The sequence below is a fragment of the Silene latifolia genome, chromosome 11, assembly GCF_048544455.1.
Source record: "Silene latifolia isolate original U9 population chromosome 11, ASM4854445v1, whole genome shotgun sequence".
Lineage (NCBI taxonomy): Eukaryota > Viridiplantae > Streptophyta > Magnoliopsida > Caryophyllales > Caryophyllaceae > Silene > Silene latifolia.
This window is the reverse complement of record NC_133536.1, coordinates 29,200,389-29,227,218: the sequence shown is the minus strand read 5'-3', so window position 1 is coordinate 29,227,218 and position 26,830 is coordinate 29,200,389. Positions and strand designations below refer to the sequence as shown.

Here is a 26,830-nt window from a genome sequence, read left to right as displayed (position 1 = left end):
CGATCCTCCTAGGACGATGTTTAGGGAGCCTTCCGAGGCCGAGAGGAGGCGGACTTGGTGGTGCCGATGGCGACGACCTTCTTCTCCCTGACGAGGATTACTCGGCGTTCCTTTACGGGAGGTTGGCGTATTGGCCGGTAGTGGTGAGTATCTTTTGTTTCTTGTTGGATTTTGATTTTCGAGAATTGCGACGAAAGATCATCGATTAACGAGAGCCATTTGTCTTCGTAGGAGGTTGAGGCGGCGGGCATCGAGCCCCCAGAGTACCCTGAGACCCTCGAGTACACTGACGCCACTGGGAGGACGACGATCTCCGAGCTGCGTGACTTTGACGTGGTTGTGACGGACGCTGGCCTAGATGACTGGCAGCATCTGATTCGGAGGGTGAGTTTCTATTTTACGCAGTTTTCGTGTAAGAACACATTTGATTGAACTTGTTCAGTTTACTGAAAATTCTTTTGAAATGCAGGTCGCGCCATCTCGGTTTGTGGCACTATGGAGGGTGGCCAACCGGCTACGAGCTACGGCCATCGAGGCACTCGTCGGCGGTCGAGGTCGTCAGGTATGAACCTCATTTGTTTTTCCTTGATTTTGGGTTTTCAGTTTTGTTTTAATTGATTGACATGAGCCAATTTCTTGTTGTCCACAGGCCGATCGTGAGCTGGAGCGAGAGTTGACCCAGTCTCGGGAGGAGACGGCTCGTTTGTCGAGGGAGCTCGAGTTTCGGGATGCCGAGATCGCTGCTCTTATGGCGAGGGTTGCCGAGCTGGAGGGTGCCCAATGAGAGTCCGCTTGGTTTTGATTTTGAACATTTTTGGATTTGTTTGGGGCGCAAGCCCCCAGTTTACATTTGGACTTGTTTGGGGCGAAGCCCCCAGTTGCACATTCGAACTTGTTTGGGGCGAAGCCCCCAGTTTGCTTGTATATTTGCCTTTTGTTGTATATATGACGGCCTAAGTGCCTTTTATTGCTGGGTTGTGTTATTTGTACCTGCAGGTTAGCTTTTGAACAAGTTTGGTAGACAACGGTTTACACCGTCATGCTGCCGAAATTTACATAGGCAAATCACGTAAAACATACATTTTTATATACACATAAGGCCTTTAATTAGTGCAAAATGAGACTCGAAAAGACGTGAAAATGCAAAAATTTTGCCGGAAATGACCGGACGGTAGGGAGGGTTACCCCCGAAAAAAAAAAGAAAAAAAAAGAAATCTATAAGTTAGAAAATAGAAATTAAGAAAATAGAAATGTTGAAATGAAAAAAGAATTAAAATGAAAATTAAATATAAAAGTGTGAGAAAAATGGCGGAAAATGTCGATGTCGCCTCGAAATGCGCGCTTGTGGATTAAGGAAACCTGAAGCATGGTAAATTACTCGGATTTACCAAAATAAAATCCCGTAGGAATAGGAAGTTATTCGCTCATAGAATTAGGAAAGATCCGAACGCGGAAATCACAGAAATAAGGCTGGGGAAGAGGCGCAGCATGAGCTGCGTCCCTTTGAAGAGGCGCAGCAGGTGCCGCGCCTGTTCCCAAGCAGGTCGGTTCTGACGGATTTTTGGAAACAACAATTAGCATAAATAGAAGCGTCGACGAAGCTTTAAATCATATAATTCTTCCGTCCCGTCTTCGTCGATTTACACATAAAGACTCTCAATAAATTTTCAAGAGAAAATTATCATCATGAATGCCCTAGAGATTCGCTTGAAGGAATGGACTAATGAGTTTTCGAACATTGAGAAACATGACATGGGTGCTTATAACCTTGGATCTTTGCTGAGTTTGAAACTCATTAAGGTTGTAAAACCGTTCTTGGACGCTTGCCTTGATTATTGGGACCCGACTTACCATGTTTTTGCGTTCCCAGGAGGTGATATTTGTCCTTTTCCGGAGGAAATTGCTGCTATTGGCGGGTGGGACCCCGAACATTTACCTGCCATCCCTTCTACTGCTCAGGGGTATAGCAAGTTTAGAGATTTGCTTGGACTTACTAGACTTGAGGTAGATCGCCTTGTTACTCCGAAGGGCGTGAGGATGCTAGATTTTATAGACCGATTCATTAACGTGGCCGACCCCCTCTGTCTCTTATGTTGCTAGGAGGAGAGCATTTGGCTTTGTTTGCTTCATGTTTATGTCTTTCGGGGACATGTTGATGAAGATTTGAGAGGTGATCCTCGTCTATTGGGTCTTATTGAGCAAATGGAGTCGCGCAGAGCCCGGCTTGTCTATGTTTGGGGAGATCATCCTGGGTTTGGACGGAGAGGAAATCCAACCGCGATCTTCCATTTTTGGGGAGTCCCGTCATCCTACAGGTAAAAGACACCCTTCTTTCTTTCTTTTTTTTTCGTTTTTTTTTTTTTTTTTTTTCGTTTTTTTTTTGTGGGTGTTTAATACCTGTTTTTGGTAGGTTTGGCTTATGGAACGGCTCCGATTGCTCGAGCCCCCAGTTCATGCACTTTCCTATCATGCCCGTATGATTTCGATGAGGACACGGCTGTACATGGTGGACTTTACCCGGGTCTGCGATTATTGGAAGAACAAGTCAAGAATGATGATGGCCGCCGATCGGATGGGTCGTTCCGTGGTGGCACCTCAAGTCATCCTTTGGAGTGTCTTCTTTGGATCCTACGAGGTCCGTGCGCATTCCTGGATTGGAGTTTATGGTGTGCATCTTTCCTGAGAGATTGATGAGGCAAGTCGGGTTGAAGCGATGATGATCCCTAGGCTTGACACCGTTCCGCAGTTGCTATGGCGCGCTGCAGAGAGTAGAAGAGAGTGGGCTATGAAGTGGGCCCAAAGAAACATGTGGTTCTTGAATTTCTCCTCCAATGCCTTGTGGGTGTCGGACTCTTATCTGATGTGGAGGAAGGCTTCAACTTCGGAAGAGCGAAAGATCGAGGAAGCGCGAGCCCGTTGACTACAAGGTGCGCGAGGGAGAGAAAGAGAAGGAGAAGCATCCGGATCGAAGGAGAAGAAGAAGCCGGATTCCAAGTCATTCATCCTTCAAGAAATCAAGACTACTCTGTCACGAGAGATGGTGGTTGGCAAGAGTGGAAAAGTCAGGCCTCGAGAAAGACCGTTGGTGATTAGGTCTGAAGTGGTGCAAGAGCGTCCGGCTCGAGGTCGTGACAAGAAATATGACAAGAACGACAAGGGCAAGGGAAAGATGGAGGAATAGCCCGAGTCTTATTTATTATTTGATTATTATTATTATTGTTGTAATAAGAAAGGAGGGATTTTTAGAATCCTAGCCTAGTCTATTTTTATTATTTGCCGTATTATTATTATCAGAAATTGAATGAAATAAAAAGGTTAAGTGGTTATGAAACCGTTGTGATTTTCTTTAATTATTCTTGTCGAATTTCAAATGCAATGCAAATGTCCTTCTATTTATATTTTAAATATAATGGTGGGTTGAATCCCGTGAAGGATTGCCTACGTATTCACTTAAAAAAAGCGAAATCAAACCCTTGCGCGTAGTTCGAGTAAATGTAAAAGAATAATTGTTCGAAGCAAGAGCTTTTAATGAACATAGAAAATAAGCATGAGCCTTTGCTTACTCGGGAGGTGCGAATTTAGTTTGTTTGATGATATGAGGATGACAAGTTTGTCAAGATGCACGAGCATAGTGACATTCAAATGGGCCAGGGGCCGTTTATTTAGTGCCACAAGAGCGATACATAGGTTTACGCGAGGCGCGTTTTTGTCCCTATTCTAGGCATAGTATCGTTTCAGTTGGTCGAGATTTGTGGGGTTTGAGAACTCATTCCCGTCTAGGTCTGTGATTCTAACCGCGCCCCCTGGGAGTATTGATTTGACTAGATATGGTCCGGCCCAGTTAGGTTTGAATTTTCCCCTTGGGTCGACAGGTAAAAGAGCTCTGACCGATTTGAGAACTAAATCTCCTTCTTTGATGTTTCTTGGCCTAACCCTTTTATTGAAAGCTCGTTTGATACGTGCTTGATATGTTTGGACATTATGTAAGGCACGAAGCCTACGCTCATCCAGGAGGATGAGTTCTTCGTATCTATCCCTCTTCCAATCGGCCTCCGGAATTTGGCTTTCGAGTAGGATGCGCAGGGATGGTATTTCTAGCTCGACTGGTTGTACGGCTTCCATGCCGTAAGTCAAATAGAAAGGAGTAGCCCCAGTGGGCGTCCTGACGGATGTTCGATACCCCCATAAAGCAAAGGGTATTTTGCTTGGCCAATCTCTATAATTGTCAGTCATTTTCTTGAGGATTGTGACGACATTCTTGTTAGCCGCTTCTACCGCGCCGTTAGTCTGTGGTCTGTAGGGCGAATAGTGGTGATGCTTGATTTTGTATTTGGCTAGCAATTGTTCGGTTTCGGCTTGGAAGTGGGACCCATTATCACTGATGATCTCATGTGGGCAACCATATCGACAGATGATGTTATTTTGTATGAATTTGGCTACATTTTTTGCCGTAAGAGCGGTGTAGGAAGCCGCTTCTACCCATTTGGTGAAGTAGTCAATTGCTACTAGGATGAAACAGTGACCTCCTGTTCCGGCTGGGGTTATTTTCCCAATTATGTCAATTCCCCACGCGGAGAATGGCCAAGGAGATGTCATCGTGTAGAGCAACGAAGGAGGGACATGTTGTACATTCCCGAAAATTTGGCAATTGTGGCAATGTCTTACATATTTGATGCAATCGGATTCCATTGTGGTCCAATAGTACCCTAGACGTGTGATTTTCTTTGCCATCATAGGTCCACTCATATGAGGACCGCATTCTCCGTCGTGGACTTCTTCCATCACCTTTCGTGCCTGTGAATGATCAAGGCAACGTAGGATTACACCAAGAGGTGTTCTTTTGTATAATTCTCCTTGCATGAGAATGTATTGTGAAGACAATAGGCGTATAGCTCGTTGTCCCCTCTTGTCCATATCTGGTGGATAGGTACCATTAAGCTTGAAGTTCAGGATTGCTTGGAACCAGGGTTCCTGTGCGATTTCTTCTTCATCGGTAATTTGATGGACATAAGCCGGCTCCGACCGTCGTTCGATACACAAAGGCATTTCCATCATGTAGTTTGGCATGTTTATCAAAGATGCAAGTTTCGCAAGAGCGTCTGCAAATTGATTTTCTTCTCGAGGTAGGTGTAAGTAGGTTACGTGATCAAAGAATTGAGCGACTTGGTCTATCCTAGCCTGATAGGGTGCTAGGCTTTCACTTCGGATTTTCCAGGATCCCGTAACTTGGTTGATGATTAGTGACGAGTCTCCATGCACTCGGAGGTTTTTGATGCCTAAGCTTACTGCCGCTTGTAGTCCAGTTAGACAAGCCTCATACTCTGCGGCGTTATTTGTCACCTCGAAGTCGAGTTTGACAGCAATCGGTGTATGCTCACCTTCAGGAGAAATGAGCAACACTCCTATTCCAAATCCTCTTAGGTTTGATGCTCCATCAAAGTATAGGTCCCAGGAGTCTACATCTGTTTGAAGTATATCCTCGTCGGGAAATGACCAAGTATCTATGGTTTGTGCGTCGTCGATGGGATTTTCTGCGAAGAATTCGGCGACGGCGCGACCCTTTATCACTTTCAGTGGCACATATTTGAGGTCAAATTCCGAGAGCATCATGGTCCATCTTGCCAGGCGTCCGTTGAGGACGGGTTTCTCGAAGAGGTATTTGACTGGATCCATTTTGGAGAATATCTTGACGGAATAGCTAAGCATGTAGTGACGTAGCTTCTTTGTTGCCCACACAAGAGCGAGGCATGTCTTTTCGAGTTGTGAGTATTTGCACTCGTATTCCAAGAACTTCTTACTTAGATAGTAAATAGCTCTTTCTTCACTTCCTACGGTTTGAGCTAGCATAGCGCCCATGGCGGTTTCAGTTACCGTGAGATACAAACCAAGAGGTTGATCTTGTTGTGGTGGCATGAGCACTGGTGGTTTAGCCAATATCTCCTTGATTCGGTCGAACGCCTTTTGACAATCATTATCCCACATGGTGTGGTCTGTTTTCTTGAGTTTCTTGAAGATAGGCTCGCAAATCATCGTAAGTTTCGATATGAATCGACTTATGTATTGAACTTTTCCCAGGAATCCTCTGACTTCTTTTTCTGTTTGGGGTTGTGGCATTTCGATCAGAGCTTTGATTTTGGAAGGATCTATTTCTATACCTCGTTGGCTAACGACGTATCCTAGGAGTTTACCAGACGTTACCCCAAATGTGCATTTCTGAGGATTGAGTCTCATGTTGTACTTCCGTAGCCTTGCGAAGAACTTGCGAAGGTTCGCAATATGTCCCTCTCTCTCCTTGGACTTGACTATCATATCATCTACATATACCTCAACTTCTTTGTGCATCATGTCGTGTAAGAGTGTAGTTGCGGTACGTTGGTATGTAGCTCCGGCGTTGATCAATCCGAACGGCATTACTGTATAGCAGTAGGTTCCCCATTGGGTGACGAACGCGGTCTTATGCATATCTTCCATGGCCATTTTGATTTGGTTATAACCTGCATACCCATCCATGAAGGATAGTAATGCGTGGTGCAGATTGTCCACCAATATGTCGATGTGAGGCGAGAGGGAAGTCATCTTTTGGACTCGCTTTGTTCAAATCCCTAAAGTCAACACAAACTCGGATTCTCCCATCCTTTTTGGGTACGGGTACTATGTTAGCTACCCAGTCAGAATACTCGGAAACTTTGATGAACCCGGCTTTGAATTGCTTATCCACTTCTTCTTTACTCTTTAGAGCCCACTCTGTTCTCATTCGTGAGCTTTCGCTTCACACAGGCTTGAAACTGGCTTAATCGGAATTCTATGTTCGGCGATATCCCTGTCGATCCCGGGCATGTCTTTGTAGGACCAAGCGAAGACGTCTTTGAATTCATTTAGGAGGTCTATGAGGTCGGCCCGTTCGGTAGAGCTCAAGGTAGTCCCTATCCTAAGTTCTTTGGGTTCTAGTTCGGTTCCTACATTGATAGGTTCGGTGTCCTCAATTCTGGTCCCCCTTCCCTTTCTGTAATATTTCTTTGGCTACGTAGGGAGGTATTTCGGTCAAGTCTGGGTTTTGGTCATCCTCGGTATCATCATAAACAGAATTGCACTCAAGATAACGCAAAGAGTAAGCAGAACCCGATTTATTCATATTAAGATTTGAGTAAAGTTGAAACAAAGAAGCCAACCGATCCATGGTGGTGGCGGTAAAGGAACGATGGTGGGGCATTTCCGAACTCGTGACTACTCGATGCTAGGCTAGGAGAAACGAAGGGAGTGGGGATGACAACGGGAGTAGACTCTCTAATGACTTCTCTAGACTCCGACTCCGACTCCGACTCGAACTCGTCGTCTTCTGGTTCTCCTTTGAACATCTCTCCTTCTCCAGTAGTGAGCTTGAAGAGTCTTCCTTGATTGTTGGTCCATTTGATTGATTTCCTCCATCCTTTCTCTTTGTTTTGTGTCGATTTCGTGATCAACGCGGTGGGGTTGAAGCGATCGTCCTGAAGTATCATAGTAATGATCTCATCCTGCGCGGCCCTAATGAATCGGTCCTCACCAAATAATAGGCTAACGGCTTGTTCGTCAAAGCAAGGTGCTTGACGGGTTTTGACGGTAGGAACCGTTTCTGGAGGAATGAAATAGAAATCGTGAAAGATCTCGATTCCGGCTAACTTCCTCTCGAGGTAATGCCAAGGTTCGAGAAACCCGTGAAAGAGTTCTGAACTTCCTTCTTGAACGAAGTATCCATTTAAGGTGGGGAGATATGGCTTCATTTGGACTCCTACATACTTGCGATTTTGGACTTGAGTGAGCATTTCGAGAACTTCTTCAGCTGTGGGTTTGTACCCTAGTCCAAGTGGTATTCTCGATGAGTTGCCTTCCTTGTATGGCGCGAAGGTGTTCTTCCGAATCGGGTTTAAAGGCATTCCAGGGAAGTATCCCTGATTTTTGAGTATGTGGTTGACCACCAAGTTAGAGTAGGGATTATAGTATAAGGGTGCCAACTCACTTTCTATGACATTTACACTTTGGAAGCCCCCAAGTTCGTATATGGGATCCGTAAGGACTTGATTGTTTGATTGCTTCTCAATTATTGCCTTGATAGGCGACGAAGTGATCGTCACAACTTTGCCATTGAGTGGGATCTTGATCTTTTGGTGAAGGGTGGATGTTACTGCTTTGGAAGCATGAATCCAAGGCCTTCCCATAAGTATGTTGAATGAAGCTTCGATGTCCACTATTTGGAAGTTGACCTTTCGCTCGATTGGTCCCGTGGCTATGGTTAGGCTAGCAAGTCCAACCACTTTTCGTCGTGTACCGTCGTATGCACGTACACCTTGATTGGTGGGAGTCCAATCCGACTCTTTCATGCCTAGTTTGTATGCCGTTTTGAGGGGTATGACGTTGACCGCGGAGCCATCATCTACCAAAGTCATTGGCACATTCTTCTTTAGACAAATGACGGTGATGTATAGAGCAAGGTTGTGACTAGCGCCAAAAGGTGGCAAGTCTTCATCTGAGAAAGTAATAGGATTACTTAACCTCGGTGATTCTTGGAAGACCAAGTTGACTACATCCTCGGGAGTAGAGTTATGCGCTACATTTAGTTTGGCCAAAGCTTGCAGTAAAGCTTGGCGATGCGGGAATGAGCTTGCCACTAGTTGCCAGACTGAAAGATCAGCCTTGGTTTTCTGTAATTGCTTGAGCAAATGATCGGTGGGGTCGTCTTCGTTGTCATTTGGTGTGATGACATTGGTTGGACCGTTTTGAGTAGTGCTTTGGTACGGACGACCCGAGCGAGTTAGGTGATCCACATCTTGGTCTTCGCCATTTTGGACTATTTCTTTGACTAAGGAGTTCTCGATGAGATACTCGTCCTCGTCGTCATCGGCCCAAACCCCATTGATTGCAGCTAGTTCCTTCATCCTCATGATGTCACTTTCTAGTTGTATGATTTGATTGACTAGCTTGTCGACCACGGCGACTATTTCTTGCATAGTGGCGTTTTGAGAGAAGGTCAATGGCACGCGTTCTTTAGGCGTTGCCTTGGGATCGCGTAAGCTTGTTACCATATTTTCTAGTTCCCATACTTGTCTATCTACACTCCTTGCCCATGCGATGAAGTCGGAAATGGTAGGGGAGATGGTAGAGTAGAGTCTTTCTTTCTCAATTGCATGAATTTCATTTTCGGTGGGAGAAATGAGATGTGAGCAATCTAAGGTAGATTCGTCACTTGTAATCACTAGAACTCCAAGAGGATTCTGAGTGTTGTTGGGTTTACCTCCTGGTGGGATTGGAAGTCGACCGTCTTCAATCATATCCTGAAGCACGTGTTTCAACTTGTAGCATTTTTCTGTATCGTGCCCCTTGCCCCTATGGTATTCACAGTAGGAACTTTCATCCCAGAATTTGGACTTCCTTTCAGGTTCGGGAGTAGGCCCAATAGGTTGGAGTTTACCTTGCTTCATTAGTCTTTTTAGAGCGTTGGAATATGTATCTCCAAGGTTTGTGAACTTCCTTGGTGGGCTAGTTTTCTTGGATGGCTCGAGAAGGTTAACTTCGTCGGTCTTGCTAGTAGAGCCGTATGAACGACTTGTGGACCCTTGGTATCCTCGACCTACCGTTTTGGACAAGAGTCCTTTACGGATGTCGTCTTCAATTCGTGTCCCTAGTACAGTTAAGTCTTTGAAAGTTTTGATGTTTTGATATCTCAAATGGTTGGCATATATGGGCTTGAGATTATCCACGAACTTTTCTACAAGAGTAGCCTCATCCGGGCGTTCAACTAGTTGGGTACTAGTCTTCCTCCACCTACTTAGGAAGTCGGTGAATCCTTCTTTGTCATTTTGGGTAAGAACCTCTAGAGTGCGCATGTTGACTTGGATCTCGGCATTATCCGCGTATTGTTTCGAGAACTCGATGGCGGCGTCCTCCCAAGTAGCGACCTTTTTGTGATCTAAAGTGTAGAACCATTGCTTTGGGATGGTGTCAAGAGATGAAGGAAAGATCCTTAAGAACATCTCGGGTTTGATGCCTTTGATAGACATGTAGTCCTTGAAGGCGCGGATGTGGTTCAAAGGATTCTCTTGTCCTTTAAACTTAGGGATATCCGTCATGCTAAAGTTAGTGGGCAATTTGGAATTGACGGCTTCATACTTACGATTGTTCTCCCTGTAAATGTCATTCCCCTTAAGGTACATCAATTGCTCCTCTAGGTATTGGAGTCTTTTCTCAGCTGTAGTTGTCCCTTGGAGAGGATTCTCATCTTTAGACTCGTCATCAGAAAACTGTAGTACTTCTTTTTCAGGAGAAGGTAACTTTCCCTCTACATCAAAGATGCGGCCTTCGATAAGTTCGAGGCAGTCATAGGTTTGTTCTTGAGTGATTTGCATTTGGGCTATCGCGGCTAGGATTCGATCACTATTTTCTTGAAGTTGCTGGAGGTTTGTTTCATCACTTGACCCAGGCATCTTGGAAACTGGATAAGAGATCGACGACGAATCAAAACACGATCGACCATTCTATCACACTTGCTAAAAGAGGAGAATTTTTTTTGACTCGTGAAGTGGGTGTGTGCCACTTGTGTTGAGTGAGTTTTGAAGAAAGACAAGGTCTTTGAAAATGTGTGTCCTAGCCAACTGTAGTGTAGTTGTAGGAGTGGACTCGAGGTGAGGTTTGAAATGGGCTTGTGGCCCGAATTTTGACACGACAAACGGACAGAGTTTTGACCGGATTTTGTGCTAATTAAAGGCCCTTTTTCGAAATTCTTGATTGAAATTGGGTTTTGATTCTTTTTGAAAAATTGTTTTGAAATGGTGATCACGTAAGGTTTACATATTTATACAAGCATTATAACGGGATGCTGAGTGCATTTAGAAGGGTTTTGGTTTAAAGGGTGGGTTGCCATACCGAACCATCAAACCCGAAGTCTGTGGAGAGGCTTGTGCCAAACAAGAGTAAGGCCGATTCCTAGTCCATTTCCTCAAGTAGTGAAGGCCCTTGATACAAACAAGAGTAAGCATCATGGTATGGATGACGTCAATCGCTATCCATCCTTAGGCTCAAATAAGAATTAGGACCGTTTAGACGGGACGATTGGTCGAATGGGTTGGGTTGGGCCTAGGAAGGCCGAATTAAACGGTCTAGGAAGACCGAGTTATGAAAACCGACAATTGTCTTGTACAAACTTATTCCCTAACCTTGTTCAAGTTTCACCCTAGCTACACGTAAGTGTATATCCCCAGCGGAGTCGCCAAACGTGTGGATGGGCGGGCCGCCCACGGGGCGCTTGGTGAAGGGGGCTCGAAAACAAGCGTTTGCATTTTGTAAGGAGTCGCCACCAATTTTTATGGGAAATTGGAACCGTTCGAATACCTCGTGTCATGTCAAGACACAAAGTAGTGACATGAACACTAAGCAATCGTTACCCTTAGCATTCTATGTCTAGAATGACTCTCGTGGATGCCAATGAACACGGGTGCTCACGGAGATCTGGAGTAAGGGGTGAGGGTACGTATTAGGAAGCTCTTTTGATCGAACACCTAATCCCGCCCGCCTCGATAGCGGCCTCTACTAATGATTAGGGAGTTTATTCGTACTTGATATACCGTCGGCTATATGCATGCAATGCAACATCCATAGATTAATCCTAACATGTGAGAATTAGACTAAGTCGGTGAACACGTAATTAGCATACAATTGGGTCGAAGTTGGATTTAATGCTGATTTACATGTGAAAGCATACAAGCAATGAAAGAAAATTACAATAATGGAAATTACATTGATTACAATGGGATAGGCGATTTATGTCGAAAATACCTTTAAAACGGGTTATTTGAGAAAAAAGAATAAAAGAATAAAAAGAAATAAATTAACGAACAGGAATTAGCGATATTACGAATATTAGCGAATTAATACGTAAACTAATTAAACTACGTCAAGCGCGAAAAGGAGTTCGAGAGAGAACTCATCCTGGAACAGCGCGGCGACACTGCGCCCTTTGGAAGAGGCGCGGCGATTCTTTGCGTCATTTCAAGGGTGAGTTCTGGCTGTGAAGCCGGAACTGCAAACCGTTAATGTTAATTGTTAATTTTAAGGATTGATTACGACAATTGACTCGGATGAAAGTGATTTAATGTATTATTTACATATGATGGTGTCATAAAAACAGTAAAACATGAATGAGACGGAAATAAGATGAATTATGAAGGGACGATGTTAATGAATGATTAATTAAACTAACTAATTGAACTAATTACTAACTAAACATGACATGATGAATGACGAATTAATAACTAAACAGGATGCAAATATGTCAACATTGAATCCCCTTTAAACTCAACATGATGAAATTGAACTTCTAAAACTCGAATTGAATTTAATGGCGAAAAAACCCGCAAATATTGATTATAAGGGATTTGAGTCGGATTTATGATGATTAAAACATGTGAATGAATAATATACAACCTACATGTGAATAATATACTATCATGATGAACGAATTAACAGACGAAGCAAAACAAAAGAAATATTTTGATACGAATTACAGAGGACGGAGGAAGAAGAAAAGAAGCGAGAAGCTGCGGCGGCCCTCACGAAAGAGGCGCGGCAGTGCTGCGCTCCTTCAAGAGGCGCAGCGATTGCTTTGCGTCTTTTCTCGACGTCTGTCTCACTCGGAAACCGTAAAAACAGGTTTTAAAGACGGTTTTAGAAATCGGTTTTAAGGAGGTACTTTCGACGTGAATCTTACAATGAGGATACGATGAAATAAATAACAATAAATAAAAGAGAGATTAATACACCCTCAGACTTACATGTTGACGGAACGAGATGAACTAAGAAGATCGATTAGTGATGCTCGACGCGAATGCAAGGAAAGAATGCCCTCGAAAGAGGAAAACGATTTAACAAATTGATTAATTAGATTGATTGAGTGTAGTGGTCAAATTGGTCGGTCATGCAACGGAGAGGCTGGTACCCGGAAAGATCCGAGCTTACGTGGTCGAAGGTTCAAGCACGTAGGCGCCAATTAGTAAGAACGAAGTCTAGAATGCAAAGGGAGAAGAGAAGGGCGGACACTCGCGTGAGAAATATGAGGAACGAAAGCTCCTATTTATACTAATCACACGGAGGTTTAGGGTTTCGGAGACTCTTTGGAAGTGAATCTCGGAAAGATATAAAAAAGATACGTAAATCATGCAAAGAAGGGCCTGGGAAGAGGCGCAGCAGCCACTGCGTCTCTTGGAAGAGGCGCAGCACCTGCTGCGTCTATTCCCAGGAGGTTTCCTCCTGATTAAGAAAGATTTCCGTGTTTTAGTTATGGTAGGACGGAATTGATTCGATTATCCTTAATATCTTACGTAAATATTACGGGATATTATTTGCCAAAAGATAAAATTTGAGGAATATGGAATAGAATTATCCGGAACATTCCAGAACATTCTGACTCGGGATTTAACAGTTATCAGAAAATGGAGACGGTTTTTGACCCGGACTCCGAATGCACTCTAATTACTGTCAAAACGACCGTATCGGGACGTAGATGACAACTAAGAGGTTGATATTAATATTTGAGCAATCACTTGACGATAATCTTACGAATTGTCACAAATCGTTCCGCGAATCAAACATGCGGCCCAATCATCACCGGGTGGTTTGCGAGAGGTGCAGAAACGAGGTGTCTACACATTCTGTTTGATGTCTATGAGTGTCTTGATATTGGATTTGGTAGTGGATGATATATTATGGAGCTAGCAGCGTTAGTGGATGGTAGTTGGTAGTGTATGGAGTTAGTGTCGAGAGAGTTTATGATGTAGTTGATACGACATCGTGAGCGATGTGTGGAGGTAGGAATAGTTGGTGGAGTTGGTGTTAAGAGTTCATGATTTCATGTTTTATAAGTTGAGGTTTTGTTTTGAGTTCTTAGTAGCTTTGTTGCGTCTTGACCGAGTTAGTATGTTTGTTTTTATGTATGGGTTAAACTTCGGGGACGAAGTTCTTTTTAAGGAGGGAAGACTGTAATACTACGGTTTTATGAGTCTCTGGGTACTCTATCGAGTGGGCCCTACTCTGTCGAGTAAGTGTGTTTTGCGTTTTAAAATAGTTTCTGACCTGTTGGGTACTCGATCGAGTAGCCTTGGTACTCGATCGAGTAGGCGGCACTCGACCGAGTACGTCAGTTACTCGATCGAGTAGCCGGTTTACGGAGGGAGGATTTGTCGGGTTTTGTTAATAATGCGAATTAATATATAAACACTTCCATCACTTTCATAATACACTTTTACAAACCTAATTACTTTCGAAAGAGAAATCAATATACGTACTTCGCATTCATCGCATTATTGACAAATCCCGGAGCTTGGAAGGTCGGAATTCATCTTTCTTTACATCTTTGTGATCCTTGCGTCGAGGGTAAGATCTACGTACCGAATTTGTTATATTTAATTAAGTCTTGTTAAACCCTAATTTTGGGAATTGGGGATTTGTGTTAGTTTTGTGTGGTTAGTGATATATGTGATGTTATGTTAGGAGGAGGATTCGTAGGGGAGGCTTTTTTATAACAATTTGTTGAGATCGCCCCGATCAGTATTGCATTCCAGGTAGGGTTTTCCCTACTCAGTATTAGTCCCATAATGTGTTGGTGGTGATTTGTGATTGTTGATTGTTATTATACGAGTATTGTGACGGTTGTTGGTTTTGATTGCTGTTTAGTAGTTGTGATTGTTTGTATCTGTTTGTGTTCTTCGGGGTGCGTCCCTGGCTGAGTGGAGTCACTTGCGGGAGTGGCTTCACGCCCATTATTCGCCTTCTGTGGAACCCGCCACAGAAGGGATGTGCACATTAATGGATTTGGGTTTATCGCTCGACGGAGATGAGCGGGGATTAGGTGGGAACGACTGCGGCCCCCCACTGGCGGCGTGGAGTGACCTGTTGCGATGGGCACTCTAGCAGGGCTACACACTTTAGTGTATAATCAGTATTGTGGAGTTGGTGATGGAGTCCGGAGTATATCTGTGACGATTGAGCTGTGTTGTTTGTTGTGTTGTTGGATTATATAAATTGTATGATTAGTACTGACCCCGTTTAAATGTTTTAAAAACTGTGGTGATCCATTCGGGGGTGGTGAGCAGTTATTGAGCAGGTATGATTGATGCGCATGGGATAGCTGGGATGAGTCATCACGTGGCAGTTAGAAGTCTTCCGCTGTGTCAGACGATGTCTAATAGCTTTGATAGTTTCATCAGTGGACCGTTTGAGTACTTTGTATTTCATTTAACAGTTTTGTTTGAGACATGTAATCAATTAAATTATATTTACTTTTAAAGTACGTTTCTTTATTGTCTTATGATTATCATTGCCTCGGGTAACCGAGATGGTAGCACTTCCATGCCTTAAGTGATCCTGGTAAGACACTTGGAGTATGGGGGTGTTACAACCAGTTATGTAGAAAAAAGCTCCCCCAAACCAACTGGAAAATGAGGGATGTAGTGACCAACTCTCACTACTGCGCACCATCATTATCATCATCATCATCATCATCATCATCATCATCATCATCAAGGTTGGCCTCATCAAAGCCATCTATCTCCTCAAACATGGCCAACAACTAAGGATCCTGAACTCGGCCTCCACGGCCTCTAGCACGACCAGCTTGTCTACCACGACCTCTAGTACGGCCACCTCCAGGAAAAGCTGCTGCAACAGAAGTAAAAGCTGCAAACTGGCCAAATGGCCCTCTTTGGGAAACAGGAACACCAACATCCTCTGGAAATACACTGGTAGGCTGGTGAGGACGAATGGGAGTATAAAAGGGGGACCCAAAGCACCATACTCCGTACTAAACTGTCCATACTCCGCAGGGGTCGCACCGTAGAAGTGGAAAACACGGCTGTAATCGCAAGATATGGTGTAGAAACTCGGAGTATGAAGAGTTAAGAACGATAGACACCTAAGAGGGGGAAGGGGTGAATTAGGTGTACCTTTTAAAAATTTTATCTTTTACTTGGTTAGAGGCTAACACAAGTAAGATCTATTAAGTACGAGTTTGAGAAACTTAATGGATTGTAAGTTCACAAATGGTACAGCAGGTCTATGCAACAGTATGAGTGACTATTGCACAGCACTGGCAGCGAGATTGATGAATAAGAGTGAAATGATAAGAGAACTTAAAAGTAAATAAACAAACAAGATGATGTTTAAAAATTGGTTCAGCTACTACTCCGGAGCCTACGTCTAATCGTTATTTTATTGCTTGTTTAGAAATTTATTCAAACTTAACTAAACCATTACAATCAAAATAACTCGCCAACCTACTCGGTTGCAATTGCTTAAAGCTACTCCGCTTCAAGACTTTATATTGCTTAAAGCTACTCCGTTTCAAGACTTTAAGTTCTATCTCATTGGTTCATAAATTCAGAATCTCAGTTGTTCACTTAAGAACATGGAGATTACAATGAATACCTAAGAACGAGAATCATTGAACATATTCTTTTATGCAACAGTGAAGCGAACTGATACTTGGAGACTTTATAGCTTTGAAAAAAAATTGAAGACTTTTGAAAACAGAAAACGGTTTTGCAAATGATTGAAGAATAAAGCTTAAATGCTGAAAAGATTTGCAAAGTGTTTAACAATGAATGCTCTTTAAAAGTCTTGCAATAAATGATAAAATGGGACGGGTATTTATAGAGGGAAGAAGTGTGTAAGAGAAGGATCTTAATACTTCTTCACTCTAATGTCCATAGGTTTGTAAGTTGTATTATCATTTAAAAATATAGAAGAACAATCAGATTCATAAGGCTCAATGTGGCTGCATATTTCCAAGGCAAGGAGTGTTTCCCATAAATTATGGGAACTCGCAATTTCACCAAAAATGGAAAAAGCAAAAGACCTATTTTTAGCATAAAAATCCACTTGCATTAATAGGATTGGCATCTTTAATTTAGCTTGGAAAAATATCTTTTTTGTTCTTAATTGTTCTTCAGATTTGGAAAATGGTATCTTTTAGAAAACAATAAAGCCTTTTGAAAGATTTTAAACACTTGCGAATTTTTCCGAAAATTCTCCGTACGTTAGTACCAGAAACCCTGGTGCAACAGTCACAGGAACTGTTGCACGGTTTTGCAATCACTTATGCTTAAAAAGATAATGTTTAACTACCTCGTTTACAACATTCATTCTAGGCAATGGGCATGCTTGACTTGTCTTTCATCTTGATCATCTTTGGGCTTCTTTGAACAATCATTGGATGCTTCAATTTGCTAAACAATTTAACTAAGAAGCAAACGATTAAATGACAATGAAACTTGGCATCATCAACCAAGTGTGTTCTAACAGAGTAGTACCCATGTATTGAACTCCCCTAGAAATAGTAACGGCCTCCATCTGCTCCCATAAACGCCGCTGTGTCAAGGCGTTGTTGATACCCTCATGAACCCGCAGTTCCCTCTCAACGACTGGGTCAAAGTGGTAACCAAAGTGGGGAAATGGTGTAGCAGAAGGAGGAGGAGGCTGGGGCTGGTAAGAACCAGACAAGTGAGTGGGAGGTCTACGGCGTTGTCGACGAAGGCTACCAGTAGTAGCTTTAGTACTAGAACCAGGTAGAGTAACCAGAAGCTCGTCTGGAATCAGATAGGTGACAGGTGCAGGTCTCGGCCTCGACTCATTCTCCTCAAGAAGTGCAATAACTGGCAAGTGATCATTTGGCAAAGGCATATAGTATTGATCACGCACCTTCCAATAGTGATCCGTTCCACCGATAACGACAATGTAAGAAATGTCATAGCATAGATAATCATCATCTACCAAAGGCTCAGGGTCCTCCATAGGCTCATAAGGATCATTTCCCTCAAAATCAGATAAAACCCTAGCAATCCGAGTAATAGTGGCCCCACAATCCAAATTCGCATATCTCCCAGTCATGCGGTCAAGGGCCTGGCATATAAGTGCTGGTGGAGAGAACTGGAAAGTCGCTTCCTGAAAGGGGTTAAGGTAGCTAGCCAAAATCAAGACCTCTAAGGAGGAGGCCTTACTCCTATCATTCCTCCCATACAACAGATAACTCAAATACCGCAAGAAAAGCCTAAGACAAACATGTTGTACGTCAAGTAAAGCCACAGAACTCACATCTGCATCCGCAAAACCCGTAAATAATGGAAAATATAGAATAACAGACAACCCAACACCATTATATAAGTCTTCATCAGTATGCTTATCTATGACTAGAATCTCAGAAAGGTGATCAAAGGTTAAGGACCGTTCAACATTAATAAACCTAAAACGGATCAATTGGTCCCTTGGAAAATAGAAATAAGAACTCAGAAACTCAAGAGTTAAGGCACGATAAGATAGTTCGTGCAAAAGAAAGAGACCATGCAACCCAACTTCGATAAACATGCCAAACATGATATCATCAATTTTAAAAATTCGCAACATCTTATGATCAACACATCGAGTAGGAAGAATAGTTTTAGACATCAATACCACAAATCTGTCCCGTTGCTCCTTGTCTCGAAACTCAGCAAAAGCAAATTCGTCTATAGGTAGTAACTCCTCATCTTCCTCCTCGGAAGACACCACTACCTCCGGCTGACGAACGGGAGCGCGCCTCTCCCGTGGCCTCTTGCTACCTTGTCCACTAGTTGACATATCCGTAAAAAGACAAGTATACAATCACAAACCAATTTAATTGCCCAAAACAGTTCACGTTTTTAAGACCACATGAGTCGAAAAATTTGATTTTGAGGCCGAAAATCACACATAAACCATCTAAAAGGCAAGGGAGTTGCAATTATATAACAAAAAGTGAAGATTCCAAGCATAAGAACACAATTTCTAACCAATTTAATGCCAAAATTCAACCCGAATTTTATGAACCCTAATTCCCAAATTAGCAAATTAGGCTTTTAATTCATCAAATAAGGGGCTAATAAACAAGGAAATAGCAATTGTATATGAGCAATGGAAGATTCAAGGCAATAAACACAAGATTTAAGCAATAAAAGACAAAAAATTTCGGACCAAAAGAGGGCAAAACGGGACTTACTTGAACAAATAAGAGCAATGAAATTCACAAATAAGCACAAAGGTGTGATTTAAATCATTAGCAAGCAATTTAACACAAATTTTGATGAAAGTTTGACGGTGATATGAAGGATTAGGGATAAGAAAGGGGGAAGAATAATGAATTATATGAATATATGAATGACGGAATGAAGCAAGGAATAAGTAATAATATGAGAATTAAAGCATGAAAAACCGACTAAAAAGAAACACGGAACCCGGTTCCGCATTGGTTCCTCGATCGAGCCTACCATGCACTCGATCGAGGCACCAAAATCCAAAAACGCCAACTCTCGACATTTGATTTTTTTAATTACTCCTTTGGTTCCTCGATCGAGCCCACTCCTCACTCGATCGAGCAAGGTGGTTCCTCGATCGAGCCTACCTTGCACACGAACGAGGTAGTAAATGGCAACCTCTTTCTCTTAAATTCGTTAACAGATACCATTGAAATCCGTCATTCGCTGCAAAAATACTTGAAATACATTAAATTGACACCCTCACATCTCTCAAAACATATGAAATAACTTAATTAAAATACGATTACTGAAATTTTAAATCCTAAATTACAAAAAATTACAATACAAATTCCGAGCTGCCTCTCGGTAGCGCTGGTTTAAGCGATCCCGCACGACCGTATTACCTCATCAGTGAGAGGAATCAATGGCAAAGAGGTCAATGGCCTCTATTACCCCAATATGAGCACCTTCATAGTAAATTTTCAATCGTTGCCCATTCACTTTCAAAGTCTCACCCTTGTCAGTTTGCAGTGTAACTGACCCAAATTTGTTTACCTCAACAACAGTGAACGGTTCAGACCATCTACTCCTTAGCTTATCTGGGAACAAACGCGTTAAATATCAATACCTTTTCACCAACATGAAATTCCATTTGCAAAATATGCTTGTCATGCCACTTCTTCGTTTGTTCCTTGTATACTTGAGCACTATCATAGGCATGCAGTCAAAACTCATCAAGCTCATTCAACTGCATCAATCTTTTCTCACCCGCCAGTGAGGGATCCATATTCAGCTCTTTTATGGCCCACATAGCCTTGTACTCAAGCTCCACAGGTAAATGGCAAGATTTGCCATAGACTAAGCGGTAAGGTGATGCTCCAATCGACGTCTTATATGCAGTACGGTAAGCCCATAAGGTGTCATCAAGCTTTTGACTCCAATATTTTCTATTCATGCTCACTACCTTCTCCAAGATTTGTTTCAACTCTATGTTAGAAATCTCCACTTGTCCATTGGTTTGAGGATGATATGCCAATCCTTTACGGTGCGTAACTCCATATTTTTTCAATAAAGAATTAAGATGACGTTCATTGAAATGCTTTCCTCCATCACTAATCACCGCGCGAGGCACTCCAAACCGTGGAAAGATGATTTTATGAAACAACTTAATAATAGATTTAGCATCACAAGTGGAGGTGGCAATTGCCTCTACCCATTTAGAAACATAATTTATAGCTACTAATATATATTGATTCCCATGAGAAGTAGGGAATGGCCCTTGGTAGTCAATACCCCAAACATCAAAATTCTCCACCACTGAGATTCCCGTTTGAGGCATCTCATGCCTTTGCGAAATATTACCTGTTCTTTGAAACGCATCACAAGAACGGACAAAAGTAGTAGCATCTTTCAAGATAGTAGGCCAAAAGAAAGCCGATTGCATTACCTTAGCAAATGTCCTAGAAGGACCATGATGACCACCATAAGAAGAAGAGTGACAATGAGAAAGGATGTCATGTACCTCACCCTCTGGAATACATCGTGTGTAAATACCGTCTGCGCACTCCTGGAACAAGTATGGATCATCTCAGAAATACCGCTTCACATCATGCATAAATCTCTTCTTCTGGTGATAAGACAAGTCAAGAGGAAGAATACCTCCAACCAAGTAATTAGCATAATCTGTAAACCATGGAGTGTTCGCAGCAACAGCTAGAAGATGGTCATCTGGAAAAGAGTCATCAATAGGCAAAATCTCTCTTCCTACAAATTTCAATCTAGACAAGTGATCTGCAACAACATTCTCAGCACCAGACTTATCACGAATTTCTAAATCAAATTCTTGCAATAATAAAATCCATCTAATAAGTCGTGGTTTAGCTTCTTGTTTAGTTAAAAGATACTTTAATGTTGCATGGTCAGTATGAACAATAACTTTAGAACCAATAAGATAAGCTCTAAATTTGTCTAAACAATAGACAACTGCAAGAAGCTCCTTCTCCATAGTAGCATAGTTGATCTGCGCATCATCAAGAGTCTTACTTGCATAGTAAATATCATGCACCACCTTATCTTTTCTTTGACCCAAAACAGCTCTAACTGCATAGTCACTGGCATCACACATAATCTTAAAAGGAAGGCTCCAATCCGGAGAGCAGATTATAGAAGCTGAGATAAGAGCTTGTTTAATCCTGTCAAAAGACTTAACACACTCATCAGTAAACACAAAAGGTGTATCTTTATAAAGCAGCTGAGTTAGAGGTTGAGCAATTGTTGAAAAATTCTTAATAAATCGGCAATAAAACCCTGCATGGCCAAGAAAACTACGCACACTCTTAACATTAACCGGGTACGGGAGTTGCTCAATTACCTAAACCTTAACTTTATCCACTTGTATACCTTTAACTAACACCAAATGACCGAGTACCACCCCTTCAGTAACCATGAAGTGGCACTTCTCCTAATTAAGCACAAGATTGCTCTCCTCACAGCGCTGCAAAACCTTAGTCAAGTTTCTCAAGCAAACATCAAAATCAGTACCATAAACACTGAAATCATCCATAAAGACATCCATAATAGACTATGTAATCAGAAAATATGGCCATCATACAACGCTGAAAGGTAGATGAGGCATTACATAAACCAAAGGGCATCCTCCTATAAGAAAATATACCATAAGGACATGTGAAAGTGGTCTTCTCCTGATCTACAGGATGAATGAGTATCTGAAAGAAACCGGAGTAGCCATTTAGGTAACAGAAATAACTATGGCATGCTAATCTCTTTAACATTTGGTCAATATAAGGAAGTGGGAAATGGTCTTTCTTAGTAGTTGTGTTCAACTTCCTATAATCAATACACATCCTCTAACCTATAACAAATCTAGTAGCAATTAATTCATTTTTATCGTTTTTTACTACTGTAGTACCTCCCTTCTTAGGTATAACTTTGACAGGACTAACCCATTTAGAATCAGATATAGAGAAAATAATGCCAGCACCTAGAAATTTATGTACCTCTTTCCTTACCACCTCCTGCATTGGAGGATTTAGTCGTCTCTGACCCTGTGCACTAGGCTTGTGGCCTTATTCTAAGTGAATACGATGCATACAAAAGTCAGGACTAATGCCTTGTAAATCATCAATGCTATACCCAATGACATTTTTATGAGTTTTCAAAACAGTCAACAAAGCATAAAGTTGACCTTCAGTTAGACTAGCATTGACAATTACCAGGTTCATTTCACAGTCATTGAGAAATTCATACTTAAGATGAGAGGGAAGAGGTTTTAGTTCAGGTTTCTTTACCTCAATAACCTTAGACGAGACACCTAAACTTTATACCTTTTGATGTGGGCATTCCTCTCTAGTTAGCAATTTCTCAATCTCATGAACTTCTGGACTCCATGAACCCGTCTCCGCAGCTGAATCAGAAACAAGGGCAATCTCCAGAGGATCCCTGTTTAAACACATAGAAAGACACTCATCAATAGTAAAATCAACAATATCAATACTATGACAAGTTTCTTCTATCATGGGATGTTTTAAAGCTTTTTCTAAGTTAAAAACAATAGTATCACCCCCCACAGCTAAAGTCAGTCTCCCTTGCCTAACATCTATAACCTCCCCCGTTGTGTGAAGAAATGGTCTACCCAAGATTATAGGAATTTGGTTGTTCTCAGCCATGTCTAAGACAACAAAATCTACGGGAATGAAGAATTTCCCAATTCGAACGGGAACATCCTCTAACACCCCCAATAGGTGTTTAATAGATCGATCAACCATCTGCAAAGTCATATTAGTAACAGTCATTTGACCCATATTTAATTTCTTACAAATAGAATAAGGCATGACACTAACGCTAGCTCCTAAATCACAAAGAGCTTTACTAATAGCAATATGACCAATATGACAAGGGATAGAAAAACTCCCTGGATCCTTAAGCTTAGGTGGTGAATTATCTTGCAACACGGCGCTGCACTTTTGAGTATAAGCAATGGTTGCCACCGCATCAAAGGATCGCTTCCTTGTCAAAATCTCTTTCATGAACTTCGCGTAAGCCGACACTTGAGTGATTAATTCAATAAAAGGAACACATACCTGTAAGTTGTTCACTACCTCCATAAACTTACCAAACTGCTTTCCAGCTTAGAATTTTGTTGACGATGCGGAAAAGGTAGTGCAATAGTAATCGGCTCGGCTTTCTTCGCTTTAGAATCACTTTTTGAAACACCGTCATCGACCAGGGAGGTTCCTCGATCGAGCCCTGATGACACTCGATCGAGTACCGAAGTTTCAACTTTGTCAACTTCTTTTTCATCGTCACTTAGCTCTAAATTACCCAATCCCTTAGGATGCATATAATTTACCTCATTATCATTAGTGGACAATTCTTCATCATGACTTGGTAACTCCGGATTTTGATATGTGGTACCGCTCCTCAATTGAATGACATTAGCTTGCTCGTGAGCTTGCTTACCTTCACGAGGAAGACCTCCGGGCTGTTTTGAGGGATTTTGAACTGTCATTTAAGCCACCTGGGTATCCAGCATCTTATTATGAGCAATCGGCTCAGAAATTTGAGCCGTCTGCTTTTGCTACATTGACAAAGTTTGTTGTAAAAAATTGCGCAACTCTGTCATCTCATTGTTTGGAGCTTGTTGAGGAGTTTGTTGAGGAGGTTGTTTATATTGACTGTTAAATTGCTGACCTCCTTGATTCTGCCTTTGATATCCTCCTTGTGGTTGATTACTATGATTGTTAGGAGGTATATAAGTATTCTTTTGTGGTTGTTGCGGCTGCGGATTTTGCACATTCTAACCAAACCATTGAAGGAAAGGATGCTCCTTCGTTCTTTTATTGTAAAAGTTGGAGAAAGGTGTGCCTTGTGTCCCCTTTTTTTAAGACTGATAAGCATTAACCTGCTCCAATGTGCTCAAAACTCAGCTGCATTGTGACCTTCTAATCCACATCTAGCATAAGATTCCTCTTGTTGTTGACTCATAGCATGAACCCTCTCTCTATTACCCAATGATTGGGTAGTCTTCATCTCAGCAATTTGGGCAGGAAAAGCCTCTAGCTGTGCTGCAATACCACTATTTCCCCCACTTCCACGAACACTTCCCCTTGGATTTCCATACTTAGCATTATTGGTAGAAATCTGATCAATTAATTTCCACGCGCCATCAGATGTAGTGTTGTCCTGAAATCTCCCATTAGCTGAAGAATCTAATAAAGCACGGTGATCATCATATAACCCATTATAAAATTGGTTACAAAGAAACCATTTCTCAAAACCATGATGGGGGACCGAACGCACCAATCTCTTGAAGCGAACACACGCTTCATTCAAATATTCTGTGGCCGTCTGTTTGAAACTAGTAATCTGATTTCTCAAAGCATTGGTCTTTTGTGGTGGAAAGTACCTCTTATAGAAATCAAGAACTAGAGTATTCCAGTCAGTAACTCCTTGATTAGCCATATCCAAATCTCGCAACCAATCTACAGCTCCATCCTTCAAAGAAAATGGAAAGAGCACTTGTTTTACCTTATCTTGTGTCACCCAAGCTGTTAAAGGGATAGAACTGCAATAGGTGACAAATTTCTCCATATGTGTTGCAGGATCCTCAGCAGCTGCCCCTCCAAATAAATTCCGCTCCACCAAATTGATGTAAGATAGACGAATTTCGAAGGTGCCATTATCAGTAGTAGGAAGCTTAAATCCTTTTGGGATAGAAGCCAAGGTAGGCTCGGAGTGACTTGCTAAAGTAGGCATGACGGTTTCATGTTCATGTTGATGGAAGTTTAAGATTCAAGGGAAGACTGTGTGTGCCAGATGACGAAGAGCTGAAACGAAACATCTTGACTGAGGCACATAATATTCCCTATTCTATGCATCCGGGAGGAGATAAACTATATAAATAATTGAAGAAAACCTTTTGGTGGTCAGGTATGAAGAAGGAAGTAGCTAGTTTGTGGCTCGATTTTTAAGTTGTCAAAGAGTAAAAGGTGAGCATAAAAGACCGTAAGGTAAGGTACAACCCTTAGATATACCAGAATGGAAGTGGGAGAGCATTTATATGGATTTTATTGTGGGTTTCCTTAGGACTTAGAATGGGAACAATATGATTTAGGTGATAGTAGACCATCTTACTAAGACTGCTTACTTCATTCCAATGAAAGATACTTGGAGCAAAGCGGAACTAGCTAAAGCCTATTGTAAGAATGTCGTGAAGCTACATGGGGTGCCTATAGATATTGTATCCAATAGAGACTCGAGTATTGCCTTTCATCCAGCTACTGATGGGCAAACTGAGAGAACAATTCAGACACTAGAAGATATGTTAAGAGCTTGTGTACTCTAATTTGGTGGAAATTAGATCTGATTGAGTTTTCGTACAACAACAGTTATCATGCTAGCATTGGGATGGCACCGTTTCAGGATTTGTATAGAATAAAGTGCAGGAGTCCTGTAGGTTAAGATGATGTGATTCATGCCGTGGTTTTGGGACCTCAGATGATTCAGGATATGGTGGAACAAGTGCATATTATTTGTTAGAAAATGAAAGCAGCACAAAACTGTCAAAAGAATTATGCCGATCTTAAAAGAAGTGACATAGAATTTGCAGTTGGGGATAAAGTTTTGTTAAAAGTGTCGCCAATGAGAGTTGTTATGCGGTTTGGGAAGAGGGGTAAACTGAGCCATAAGTATATAGGACCGTATGAGACTCTAGATAGAGGTTGAGAGGTAGCTTATCGTTTGGCATTACCTCCAGCTCTAGAGAGAGTTCATAACGTGTTTCATGTGTCGCAGCTAAGGAAATATGTGAGTGAACCATCTCACATTCTTGAATCAGAGACAATTGAGTTGGTTGAGTCTTTGAGTTATATGGAAGTTGCAAAGGAAATCTTGGATAAGAAAGTGGGCAAAACGAGAAACAGAGAGACTATGCTAGTAAAGGTATTACGGTCTAACCATAATGTTAAGGAAGCTACATGGGAAGCATAGGACACCATGAAAGAAAAGTATCAACATTTGTTTGATCAGGTATGAGTTACATTACAGAGATATAACCTTCTTTTTAGGGGGATGGAAATTGAAATGTGACAAACCTGATTTCTATGGGGTCTAATGCTTTTTATTGATTATACATGGTCGTGTCGAGTCATATTTTGAGCTTAATACATAAGTTGTTTTGAGTAGTTACGCGAACTTTGGGACGAATTTCATTCTAAAGGGGAAGACTGTAATACCCCGTAATTTACAAGGGTATATGCTTAGTTTAATGAGTAACTTATATTTTGAGTCTTGCGATATCGTCTAATGAGTAAGAAGTGTCGTCCTTGAACTTGCCTAGCGAGTTTATACTAATTGTCTATAGATAGTGGGTGTGTATCTATAGACAGTACGTTTGAGTCAATTGACAAGGGTGAAATCCGACGACACGGTGTATAGGCTTGGGGGATATGGTATGCTGGTCGATCGACAGGGTGGGGGTTATCGATCGACACAGCCAACAGGCGAGGGAGTTGCTTATTACGTATACC

General features: G+C 41.9%; 1 non-coding gene across 1 annotated transcript; it reads left to right on the top strand.

Moving 5' to 3' along the window:
- The first annotated feature begins 24,576 nt into the window (after positions 1-24,576).
- On the top strand, positions 24,577-24,685 carry LOC141616170 (small nucleolar RNA R71). Its single transcript, XR_012530534.1, has one exon. It is a non-coding gene; the product is annotated as a small nucleolar RNA R71 (small nucleolar RNA).
- The last annotated feature ends 2,145 nt before the right edge of the window (positions 24,686-26,830 follow it).